This window comes from Chelonoidis abingdonii, chromosome 3 (assembly GCF_003597395.2).
Source record: "Chelonoidis abingdonii isolate Lonesome George chromosome 3, CheloAbing_2.0, whole genome shotgun sequence".
NCBI classification, from domain to species: Eukaryota; Metazoa; Chordata; order Testudines; family Testudinidae; genus Chelonoidis; species Chelonoidis abingdonii.
Window position 1 is genome coordinate 24,480,186 of NC_133771.1, and position 13,856 is coordinate 24,494,041.

The window sequence follows — 13,856 nt, forward strand, 5'->3', positions numbered from 1 at the left end:
ATAATCTTTGCAGCAGCATTCTGAATGGATATGAGTAGGTCTAGATTGCATTAGTCCAGGTCAGAGAAGAGGATGCTGCAGTAATTGACATGTAAGATGATAACAGCCCGGAGAAGAGTCTGATGAAGCTGTGTGGATTATGGGAAAGGCCTTTACTTAGAGATGTTATGTGGAAAGAATCAGCAAGATTAGGCACAGCCTATAGAGAGAACCAAGTTTTAGAAGACACTTAGATTACAAGCTTGAGTGACAAGGAAGAAGATAGTGTATCCACAGTGACTGAGAAAGGAGGGAGAGGGGGAAGCCATGGAGAGAGAGATTAGGAATTTAGTTTTTGTTTTGTTTAGGAGTTTAAGCTGACAGCTAGACAATCATGAGAAGTCAGAGAGTTTGGACAGAAGAAGACTGGTCCAGAGTTGAGATGTAGAGCTGGGAGCTGTCAGCATACAGATGATATCTGAATTTGTCTTTGCAGTTGAAATTACTCAGAGGCAAGATGTAGAGGGAGAAGAGAAGGGACCAAAGGTGGAAACCCATGCATCCCCCCATAAAGATGTGAGTGGGCAGAAGAGTTGGCTCTTCCAAATGACATGCTGAAAGAACAATTAGACTGGTCGGAGACAGGAGAGGGTTGAGTCACAGACGTCAATGAAGGAAAAGATATGAAGAAGAGCATGGTTGATGGTATTGAAGGCAGCTGACAGGGGTCAGGGTGGAGTACTGGTTCTGAGCTGTAGCCAGGAAGAGGTCATTAGAAACTCTGAGATCTGTTTCAGTGGAGTGCAAGGGGTGGAAGCTGGGATGGATCTAGTAAGAAACAGGAGGAGAGCAACTCCACATAATGTTTATAGATAGTGTGGACAATGAGCTTAAAGATGGCAGGGAGGTCTCCACAATAGAGGGTGGCTGTCGAGGCATGTCATATGAAGAAATACAAGTTTCTGAGAGCCAGAAGTTCCAGGGATGGCTGTGATCCTTCTAGAAACAGTGTGGACTGTCCAAAGACAGCAAAAGGGTGGATGCATTTTTGTTTTTGTTTTTGTTTTTATTTTATTTTATTTTATTTTGCGGTTGGATAGGAGTGCATATGAAAAATAGTTACATTAGTGTTATGCAAACCTTTCTTTCTCCATAACGAGGGAAGGATACGTTTGAAAAAGGAAAGAGTAGTGGCTGCCTGGAACAGCTGGAGCATTTCTGAAATGCAGTTCCCTTCTTTGCCACCCTTTTTATGTTTCAGTCGGGGTGGATTAACTGTCCTGTGGGCCTGGGGCCATTAGATTTTGTGGGGCCTGTGTATACAAGTCTTTTTCCTAATTTAAAACAAAATTATCACAATTATGGCATCAAGGCTATTAACACTATACTAAACTTGCCTTTTCATTACATAAAGCCATTCTGTGGTTACATTTCAGTCTTAAAACATGTAGAATACAGTGAAGATAATTCAAAGTAGCCTACTTCTTACCTTAGAACAGCTGTTATATTAGTTTCTTTCTGGGAGGGAGATTGGGTGCAGGACTGGGCTCCAGGTGGGGTAGAATGTTGGGGTGCAGGAGAGGGTGAGGAGTGCAGGCTCTGCGAGGGTGTTTGGGTGCAGGAGGGGATTCTGACCTGGGGCAGGGGACTGGGGTGCAGGAGGGGGTGCAAGGTGTAGGCTCTGGCTGGGAGGCGCTTACCACAGGTGACTCCTGGCCAATGGTGCAGCAGGGTTCAGGCAGGCTGCCTGCCTGCATGCTGCAGCCCAGAAGTGGCTGGCTGCTGGCACATCTCTGCGCACCCCTGGGGGGATGGCGACAGTATGTCTCCATGTGCTGCCTGAGCCCACAAGTGCCACCCACACAGCTCCCATTGGCTGGTTCTGGAGGAAGGGGCAGTGTGCAGAGCCACCTCTCCCTCCCCCAGGGGCCCCAGATATGTGCTAGTATCCAGCTGCTTCCAGGAGCAGCATGGTGCCACAACATGCAGGCAGCCTGCCTGAGCCCTGTTGCGCCACTGGACTTTTAGCGGCACAGAGATCACAATCAACTGGCAGAGGCTCCAGGATCGATCAGTCAATTGCAATCAACGGGTTGGTGAACTGTGTATAATTATGGATTTATTTTTGTGGACCCCCTGCTTAGCCTGAGGCCCAGGGCTGCAGTCCCCAAAGCCCCTGTGTTAATCTGGCCCTGGTTTCAGTGAGAAAAGAGTATATTGCTCTAATATTTTTAATGAACAAAATCTACGCAAAGCCCTGCTCGTGGGAGTATGAGAGCAAGGAGGAATTAAGGGATCTGTCTGAATGCCAGTTTGTGATGTTAAACCTTAACACACTCTTTTCTATCGCATAATACAATATTGTGTCTTGTCTTGGATTCTCTTTATATACCACCCTCCCTTCAAATAAATCTTTTAGAGGAAAATAGACAGAACATTGAAATTATGTTACATGATTTTGTTTTATAGTGTTATGGCATAAGCTGGAAGGTTGCATTGTTACACATAATCCTCCAGGTTCTTTCTGTTTGCATGTGAGCAAATGTTCAGACTAGGGAAGACATGTTGTGTTGTTAGCTTCAGGTTAACCGAGGTTCTGCTTAAAGGCAATTTCTGAAGAGGGAATTGTGCGAGCAGCAAAAATTTGTTCTCTGCATTGGGATCTGATTACCATTCATTCTTGAGGCAGATTTGTTCATTGGGAACTGGGCATTGGCCTGGGGCTGAGATTTCTAAAAGAAAGGATTGCCTGCATGCTGATTGACCACCTCTGCTCAAGAACTAGTGTACACTTGTAATAAAACAAGTTATACTCTGTAAATATCCAGATTCTGTTACTGATTTCTCATCATCTGGGAAGCTGATCTGTAAGGCCCTGTACATCTGCTACTGCTTGACAAAATGCAACAATATACGTTTTGTCTATAAATACTATTATTTATGAACATAAAGAACATTGCATAGAAAATTTATCTGTCGATTTAAGAAATAACTAGAGGTAGAATTCAAATAATTTCTACCATGAGTTTGCTGAATTAGAAATTGAGCTTCAATTCAGCCTATTAATATTCTTTTATTATTTACCATTTAGGTATATTTGTGTAGAGAAAGCTTTCTTCATATAAATGTTTCAGAAAAGCAAATTTCAGGCCAGTAGCTGAGATTCATTTATTTAAGAATTTTTTTTACATTTGCTCTTTAGGTAGTAAAGTTTACAGTCAGAATTGAATATTAAAATAATCACAGAAAAATGGGGGTAAAATATGGTAACATCTTATATAATGGTATGTTACATGCAGCTGTTTTGGATTACTTTACTACTTCATTGATGTGTCCAGAAGTCTTTTCTTGCAGTTTAGACAGGTGGGGGCTTTTAAACATTCACAGTATAGCAAATTGTAGATGAATTGGTCCATAAGGGTAGTTTAAAAACATGCCTCACAAGGTATATTGCTGAAATTATAGCGTGAAAAAACCCTACTGATGCTAGAGGAAACCTTGACCTAATGGAATGAACATTTAAACTACTGTAACAGTAGTCCCATTATGAAGTCAAAACCTTAACACATTTCACCCCTCCACCCCCTTTTCAGTGAGGTACTGTCTCGGGCAAACCAGGCAATGCTAAGAAATGTTGATGCTTATTTGACCACTTAAGATGTTTCTTCAAACAGTAATTCAGATCTTGTCTTCACTGTTGAAGAATGTAATTTTTTGTATTTCAGTAACTAATGTATAAGAGCAAACTTGCGGCAAAACACAGTGAAGGCACTCTAGTTTTACTGCATTGTGAACTAGACAAGGTGAGCACCATACCCTCACCTGGGGTTGAGCTCACCTCATTTACCTTGAGGTAAAATTAGAACTGCCTTGTCATCACTGTGTTTTTCCCTCAGGATGATTCATGTATGTCAGTTATCCTGAGGTAAAATATACACTTTGTTTTGTTTTGTTTTGCTTTTTTAAGCAGTGAAGATTAGGGCTCTGAAGAAGAAGTGACTTCACATGCCTCCAACCTTCATGTACTGCTGGCTTGCTCACTCAAATGCTATAGCATCATGTTTATAATTTTCTATACTTAGGCTAAGAGATCTAGAGTGATTGACCATTGTCTTCGACCCTTTATCATCCAGTCAAGTCAGGCTACCATTTGTGGATTTTCCCTGATATGGTTGTGTGAAAACAGTGTACTATGTTGATTGTAAATATCAAATAGGCATAGGCACATAATATATAAACTTTTTTTTTCATTACAGCTGATTGAAAAGTTTTGAATAAAAAGCTTCTTTGTTAGAAACCTTTTTTCAAAAACTGGTTGAAATTTTTAGTTTAAGGCAAAATTTTATTTAGTTTTATTAAATTATTGACATCTGTATCATCATTATTAATATAATGAAAGCTGGATGTTTGGTAAATAAAAAATGTCACTGCAAAGATCAGTGATTCATAATGGTTTTGATTTAAAAGTTTGATTTTTTTTTTTTTAAATAATAAAATGTGCCCTGTTTGAATTTTTTCACATGAAAACAACTTCAACATTTTTCACAGAACTTGTTCTGGATTTTTCAACCAGACGGTCTTTTCATTGATATACAGGGCAAACAAATTAAAATAATTATTTTTTTACTGAAGTGCACTATTTTACTAAAGTTGCTTTAATACTCCTTATAGATCCTGGATCGAGCTTCTAAACACCAGGCATATATAGCACTGGTAGCAGAAATGCAAGTTTCCATGTTCCCTGTCAAAATGTCTCAATGCAGATATGCCAGTGCCATCTCTAAGGGCTAGCAGGTAATGCAGTCCCTATACCCATTAAATCCTAAAACTCTTTTATTGATTATGGCCCCATTCCAACAAAACACATAAATATGTTGACCCTTGTGGGACTACTATTAATTACTTGTATTACAATATCATCTAGAGACCCCAACTAAGATCAGGCCCTCACTGTGCTAGGTATTGTGCAAACACATAGAAAGAGACTGCTCCTGCCCCAAAGAATTTACGATTTAAATTGACAAGACAGACAAAGGGTGTGAAAAAGGAAGTATTATCCACATTTTACAGGTGAGGACAGAGATACAGAGGTTAAGTGATCTTTCTAGGGCTATACAGGAATTGCTGTAGCAAAGCCTGGAAATAAACCCAGTCCAGTGTGTTACCAACAAGGCCATCCTCTCTATTAAATACTATGAACTAGCTTTCAGTAAAATATAATGTTTGCTTTTCTATCTGTTCATCTGCTAGCCAAGTGAGTTTGAGTTATTCATTTCATTGTTTTTTCACATACAGAAAAAGTCTCCCAGGTTTATTATGAGACTTCTATCTTCAGACCTACTGAGAATTTGTAATATAAAAAATAAGATTTCTGGATGAGACTGAAGCCTGATGTACACTAGAAAATTAGGTTAGCATAACTATGTTACGCAGTGGTGTGAAAAATGCACACCCCTGAGCAGCATAGTTAAACCGACCTATGTCTCCATGGAGACTGCACTAGAGTGATGGAATTCTTCCATCGACCTAGCTATGGCTTCTCAAGGAGGTACATTGCCTAAGCCACTGGGAGAATTCCGAAGTGCTGCAGCGGTGCAGCTCTGCCATTGAAGTGTTTTAAGAGCAGACAAGCCCAGAGACAAGGAGTATGGCTACACTGGCACTTTAGAGCGCTGCAACTTTCGCACTCAGGGGTGTGAAAAAACACCCCCTGAGCGCTGCAAGATACAGTGCTGTAAAGCCTCAGTGTAATCAGGGCGGCAGCGCTGGGAGCATGGCTCCCAGCGCTGCACGCCTCACCCGTAGAGGATGTGGTTTACGTGCAGCGCTGGGAGAGCTCTCTCCCAGCGCTGCCGCTCCGACCACACTCACACTTCAAAGCGCTGCCATGGCAGTGCTCCCGCAGTGCTGCCGCGGCAACGCTTTGAAATTCCAAGTGTAGCCATACCCAAGCTTTTGAGTTACACAGAGCTTTTCTTCAGGTCTGGGAAAGATAATCAGAGTGTCAGAGCTGAATACAAGGTAGAAGAGATTGTTAAGCATAGGCATTGACATGTTGCAAGGGACCATTTAGTTAATGGTCCACTTCATTTTGAATGATCCCTTGCAAAATGTGTTGATTCAATAAAAATATTACTTTGCCCATTTTCTTTCTCATATCCTGAGCCCCACATGGCTACAACAACACTGCAAATAATAAAAAAGATTTCAGGTATATGCACATACAATGTCTTTCTACTGCTTTAAATAGTTGTACTGATTCTATTGGTATTCCCCATAATATGTGTGGGAAATATTTCTCAAACCTGTACACTTTCAAACTGGTAGAAGCATTTCAAGTGTGACCAATGTACTGTACACACAACTACTTGTGCCTGCATCTGCCATATCAACCACTTAAAATATTTGTGGTTTGTTTGAACCTTGGTGAGAGTGGTTAGTGCAAAATAAAAGCAATATTGCAATGAATATCTCCCCAGCATGGAGTAAGGATATTTCAGATCTTATCTGTTGGTTGATGGTGTTTGGGAAATTTTTTTTTTTTTCCAGATTCATGGCTGCTGTTGACCACCACTGAAAAATACTGTTCCTAAGTGTTCTGAAACTGTACTCGGCAGAGTGATGCATGAGCTAAAACAGGCTGACAAGAGCAGGGTCATGTTCACATTACCACAGATATGTGAAGTAGTGGTTTTAGGGCTGATTACATGCCCACCACAGTGCATTTGGAAACCTTCCAGACTTCTGCCAGCTTTGCCAAACTAAATAGTAGCAGTGGGAAACACACTGAACCTATGTCTGAGAGGTTTTGTAAGAGGGGGTTTAGATGACCTATTGCGGCATTTGTAGTACAGTTAAGTGGCTGACTTACTTTTAAGTATGAGTACAGGATTCATATTTGTGATGATCTACAGTATTCTGTTCAGTATACGGCAGTGGTTTCACTCACTTACCATACTGCACTGAACTTGATGCTCAATGAATTCTTGCATGATAAACGTTGGAAATACATTAAGATGTGCTGACACTTTTCACTAGCGATTCCTGATTCGAAAGCAGGGGGAAAATCAAGCTAAGCAGGAGGTTGCAATATGTTACAGCTCCATGCTATCTCTGTTTGTGTCTTCTGAAGAAAGTGCTGCAATTACACAGTTAGTTATTTTGTTAGTTTCCGAGTTGTCTACAAACTCCAGAACCAAAGGGTTGGATGAAAGTGAAGAATATGTAATTAGCAGCATTGATCTATATTTCTTAAATGCAGAAATCTTAAATCAGGGCCCTAGTTTACCATTGTGTGATGCCAGTTTTATGCTGATGAAGATCCACTGACCTAAATTCATTAGAGTCAAACCAGTGAAAAATTGGAGTCACACAGACCTGATAACCTCTGTTTTCCAATATCTGCTTCTATCATGTCTTCTTTCTCCCCAGCATCTAAGTTAAGAACTACATCTTGGGAACCAACTATCTTTTAGATATAAAAAGGCACGAGGACAAATACGAATGTAACAGTGATAGCTACATTCAGATCATCAGAAACAGTTCATGAATAAAGATACTAGTAGATTCTCATTTACATTAAGGCCACTTTAACACCACTCTGGCAGTGTAAAGGGGCCTTAATATCACTGAAAATTACATTTGTACCCACTTTGAGACCCCTTTACACTTCATGAGTGGAGGCCTTAGTGTAAATGAGAATCAAGTGCTAGTGTGTCTCATGCCAATTTTTTGGTTCTTTGGACCACGGACAGAGATTTTTTTTGTCTTCTCCATAGAGTATGAGAAGATTGTTCTCAGTCTGATTTTCTATCATTGGAAGAGGATTTTTTTAATGGAAGGTCTTTTTAATGTATAGGTGCATCTTTTACTGAGAACCAGTGATGACCATCTGTGGGAAAATGTTCTTTTCTAAGTGTATAGTCACTAGTCACACTATATTCCAAGCATGGCTGTTCTGTTGGCAGCATGGGTATAGGCCAAAGAAACTTTCTAAGTACAGCCATCTTCTGATTTTAAAAGGCTCCAATAATTTAAAATGTACCAAATTATATCTCTGCTTGTCTTAGGCAGACACAGCAGATGAGAATGGCTTGCAAGGCAATGTGGACAGCTAAATTTATGAAGACTACTCTCTCACTGTAGAACATCTGGTTGAGGATTCTGCCAAAAATACATTGTTGGCTGGTTAGCTAGTAATTACAAGCAAACATGCTGTACCTGTATGTCAAATATGAACCAGCTGTATGTGCACCGCTGCTGATTCATCTGCTGAACATACCAGAGGCCAATTGTTCGATTTACAGTGAGATGGAGTGATTGGTGATCTGGAGAAATGAGTCCATTAAAATGCTGCCATTCAGCTGTGCCTTCTACTAAGGGTATATCAATGGGAAAACACACACTCTGTTGTGCTATTACTTCCTTATAGTGATTTTGAAAGAGTGAACGCTTAAACCACAGAAATTTGTAAGACACGTTTAGCACAGTTAACTGTAATCAGAAATCAGCTTTTCTAAGGCTCATGGAAAGCATGGGTCTATGGTAGTGCTTACAACAACCACAATTTTAATGACCACCACTGCATTTGTTGCTGTTGGCCAGTACTGTTACAACTTGGTCTGAGCTCTTCAGTGCTGCAGTGTAAATCCTGTGGATATCTTTAACTCTGCAGGACAATGGGCTCACCCGAGCTCTCATCAGAGCAGAGGACAGAGTTGCAGTGTTGCAGGGTTCTCAAGCTGAAACCCTCAAAAAAGCTCTGATCCTGTAGGGCTTTTGAGCCATGCAGGAACAGAGCTTCAAGACAAAAGTATTTTTCCTGTCCTCTCTGTACTCAATCAGTTCATCAGTTTCTGCTCAGACTTTCCAAACTAATAAAATAAATACATTGTCCAGCAGAGATCAAATATGACAAATTTCAGCCTCGAAGATGAGAACTGCTAGTGGCTGAAAATAAAGGGTTAGAATGGAATGAAAAGTGTTATTCAGCCTTAACTACTGTGGTCCCTGTTGCTATAAGACAGGGAATAGATACACCATACAAACAGCTTTGTCCATCTTAAGGGAAGCAGCCTAGCATTCTATCTAGCTCTGCTAGTGCTAACCTTGACTGATTACTCTAACAGCCAGAGTTTTTACTCCTATATGTAATATCTTTATAATGGGACCCCCCATTGATTTCAAAGGATTTTGGATTAAGTTCTACATGTATTAATCTATAAAGCCTTCGCTGCTTCACTTGGGAGATGATAGTTCAATCAAACAGATCTCATTGTCAGAAAATGTCTTTTCTTTTCCCAAATGTTTCTCTTAAAATTTCCTCTCTTAAGTTTGTCTTTTTACTCCCTTTCTATTCCCCTAAATAATTCTCCCCCAAGTAGATGTCTTTGCCCTTGGAATGCACCATGTCCCCTCCTTAGCCACTGCTTCCCTGAGCTATACGTGTTTAGGTTTATTAATCTTTTTAGGTACCCTTTCTCCCCCTTGATTTTCAGATTGTGCCTCTCCACACTACCAGGTTTCAGCCAGAGTTGGAACTAGAGTTGTTGAAATACCATGAGTATTTATGGTCTGTCTGCAAGTTCCTAAAATACTGTGAGAAAGCCCATTCTTGTGAGATTTCCAGCCCCGCATTTCTGAGTCCTGAGATTCATCTAAGATTTGGATAAGTATCCAAACTTTTTAGTGATGTTTAGCCAGTCTTTTGAGGTTCACTCATCACCATTAGAAACCTATACCTCATGTACTACATGCATCACCCTAGCGCTGCACCCTCCACTTGATCCTCATCATATGCTGCCTCCAATTCAAGGCCATGTTCCTAATCTCCAAAGTCTTTAATGAAATGGGATCAGGATAACCCATTGCTTGTGACCCTCAAGACCTCCATATTTTCCAAAGAGAAATAGAAACTGGATCTGTCCAGACTATGGGGAGTTGGAGAGAGGGTGTTTTTGATGCTGGTCCCTAAGCTCCTAGGCTGTAGAACAGCTTTCCTGGAGGAACTCAGAAAGTAATCTGTTCCTTCAGGGCTCACTGCAAAACTCAGTTTCCACAAAAGCAGACCCACAATAACAGAAGCTATGGAGATAATTAAATTATGCCCCCACACCTCACCTCTACACACAAGCAACTGAATCTCGGAAACGTGAAAGCTGAGGCCTCATTTAAATCTGATGCTCTCTTACTATCTCATTGCCTTGGTACTATAGTGATTGGAACTCTATAAATACCAGACAGTCCGACAGTTTATAATGCATAAGGCAGTTGTCTTATCAAGTAGGTTCTTGGAGGCAAAACTATACCATGGAAGATAGAATTGTACATTTCTACCATGCTTCAGGAAAAGATTTTTCAAAACCAAATGGCAGACCCATGTGCCATCATCACTGTGCCCGCCTCCTGCTGTGATCTCTGTTGGCTCTTTTCCACTCAGATGTTATCAGCATTCTTTGACAAATAGGCACAGTTAGCAGCCTAAATGTCTTATGCTGTCCTGCTTATTCTTGGCAGCTTTTCTCCATGCTGAAGAGACATATCAAGTATCTTTTTGCATCTTATTCTAGTGCAGTTCATTGTAATTACTTCAGTTTCTAAAGATGATTCTGAAGGATAATCTTATTCCTGGCCTGTGCATACGGGTGATATGTTCCCTCAGACACTGCTTTTCAGTAAGATAGATTGTATTCTACAAAGCAAATGACTTGAGCAGAAATGTAAAGTCTGGGTCTAATGTGGGGCTTTGCAGGAGTTTGCAGTTGTATAATATATTGTTCATATGATTGAAAAAGCATCCTAAGGATACTGAATCTTCGATAATGAAGCGTGGACCTGAACAAGTTTGGAGGTTCACTTCAGATAAGTGAACATAGGGATTTAGATACTCGCAGTATCTATCTGCATAGTCCCCTTCAGACTTTTAAATAAGTGGACTGGGAATCTCAAGTGGACAAGATTTAAGTGAGATTTCTGATACGCATTGATGTTAGATTGATCAGTCTTGTTCTTAGTCTCTCATCCCCACTCCATCGCTTCACATTCCTCCTTAGCCTCTGTCTTTTATTTAGGACTTCTCTGCATCTGTGTTTTTTTGGGAGGGGACCAACCTCAAACCTTCTGATGTTCAAGCCAGAGTCTGCAACTCCCCTCCCTGAATCTTGATACACAGAATCTACTTCCTTCCGCTCAGACTTCATTCCTCCCGGCAGAACAGGAATCAACCATTTCAGTAGCAACATCCCACATTCTAGGAACTTATGCAGAGCCCTTTGTGGGCTCAGGATCTATGATGGGGAGGTTGAAGGGACTGGTGTTACTTGTTACGTTAAGCCCCTCCGTTGAGGGATTATCCCTTTAAGTGGGATGGGGGTTGTCAGGACAGCTTCAGACAGGAGTCCCTTGTAATTCAGCTCCACTAGAGCTGCACTGTCAGAAAACCAGGGGAGGAGATAAGCACAGAGGTACAGGGCATCAGTGTGGATAGCCTGGGACCCACTCTGATCTTCCAAATGGATTCAAAGATATCTACGAGGCTGCCTGCCCCTTTCTTTATTCCATGGAGGGGAGCTCTGCACCCTGTTAGAACGATCATGGAGGAACTGCCAAAGGGATTCCTCAATGGACGCTACCTCTTAGCCTCCTCCTATGGATTTTACCTTGGCCTGTCTTTGCTGCCTTTGCTAGCTTCATACCCCACTGCTGCACTGTTCTACTGTATTATAACCCAGGCTAGTATTCCGGCTCAACGCCACTTGTCCGTGCAACATTTTGCTGCTTCTGCTTGCCTTCTACTTTACTTCTGCCACGCCTCCATCTCTCTGACAGATAAAGACTGTCTGGCCACTGCTACAGTTTAGTTGAAGGGCTGGGACTGGATGAGGGACTATTGATTTAAAACTCCTCCTGGTAGCTGGATGAGTCCAGGAACAGCCCAGCAGAACTTGAGTGGAGCAGAAGCATTAATAGGCCAGCTCCAATGGGATATTTGAAACTCACAAACTTTAAGAAGGTTCAGAATTTCCAGAAGTGAAGTCCCATTGCCATAAATCATTCAATGACATAGGTTCAAGGTCTGATTTAAATGATGTTTTTCTTCTACTTCTCAGGGGTTGCTAATGTTTCTTTTCTTATAAATGAACATTTATCTGGTTTTGCATTTATATGGATCAAGTGTAAAAAAGAGATTTCCTATATGTCTCTGAAATGATTATAAGAGCACACAAAGTGGAGAGAATCTCACAAACAGAAGCAAAGATTGAAGCCTAGTTTGCAACCTGGTAGTCATCTATACCATTTGCAATTCATTTATCATTATTATTTGCTTTGCACTACTGCCTAAAATGCCCAGTCAGAAGTGGGGTCTATCCTGCTAAGCAGTGTGCAAGCATCTGAGAAGCCATAGTCCCTAGCCTGAAGTGCTCATACTTTGAAAGAAGACGCAACAAATGAGTGTAACAAACAACAATGAGGAGTCAGAGGTAATGGTAATAAGGTCATTTATTACAATTAATAGATTTAATTTATTGCAATTACATAGACAAGCTATGGGTAGAACTTGCTGTTCCAAGTTACCCCTGGTGTGTGTTGTTAGCATGCTGCAGACATACCACATGTAAGGGGAAGATTCTTTCCTGTGTCAGAGCTCAGCTCAGTACAGGAGGAAAAACAGGGGCATCAGGGAATCCATTCTGATGACACTTAGGGTTAGTCACACCACTGGAATAGGGCATAATGGACACTGTGCCAGTAGAAGACTTATATAATGTAATAAAGTTCCTCTACACCCCTCATGCCCTTACCATGCCCATTACTCTGTAACGGGGGGTGGAGGAGATGTCCTGCAAGATGCAGGACATTTCCACTTCAACAGGGGACTGCTCTGCTGAGCCATTTGAAACTTGGTTATGGTTCTTTATGCCACTGGAGTGGTGGAAAGAAGCTGCATCTGGGCTTGTGAACCTGGTTCATTAGATATTTCAGAGATATTCCCCAATCTTAAAATGGGAGAAGCTGCTAGACCTGGTAATAACTATAGATCTAGAAATAACTTTTTAAGTGAGCCAAGTGCAAATAATCATAGTACCCCCACTTTTCACTTTTCAGAGACTTTTCACTTCTGCAACAAACTGCACTGTACCTCCAACATATAACCAACCCTGCACACACCAAATTCCTTTACATCCTGTTCAGACACCCAGCAACTCTGACTGCCTTTGGAATCTTTCTGTAAACATACACGTACTTGTAAAGTCTCTTATATTTGTAGCTGTCTACTTCTGCTGTCCATATGAGCATCTTCCACATAACACAATAGATTAGCAATAGCAAAGCTGCTAGTGGACTTCATGGAGTCTCAGGCTCTTCTCCCTTATTGGGTTATGGAAATCTCTGCTTGAAGTAGGATTATTGAGGGGGTGGGGCAGGGATGTGATTTGATCTTGAAAGTCATTATAGTCATGGTAAAAACGTTATCAAGAGAAAGTCTCACAGAGTTTCCTAAAGATGGTCATACTCTAGATCCATCTAATCCCCCAAAGAAGTTTACTCCATAGCCAGATCCCCTTAACTGAGAATAGTTTGTCCTTTGCTTTCACATGCTTCATTCTGGGCTTTGCAATCTACATTGCCTCTGAGGAGCACAACTATCTTGGCAGTTTATAGATGGAGATGCAGTCTCAAATATAGCTGGGACCTGATTCAATAGCTTTGAAGAAATGTAGGTTACAGTTGGGAAATGGCAGAGAAGTATGAATTCTTACAGAAAACAAGCCTGGAAGATAAATAAGATTGATAGGTTTGTTTTGATTCAACAGAACTGGAACTGAGCCTGAATCTAATAGGCAGCCTCATTTCAAGATAATTACATAATCTAGTTA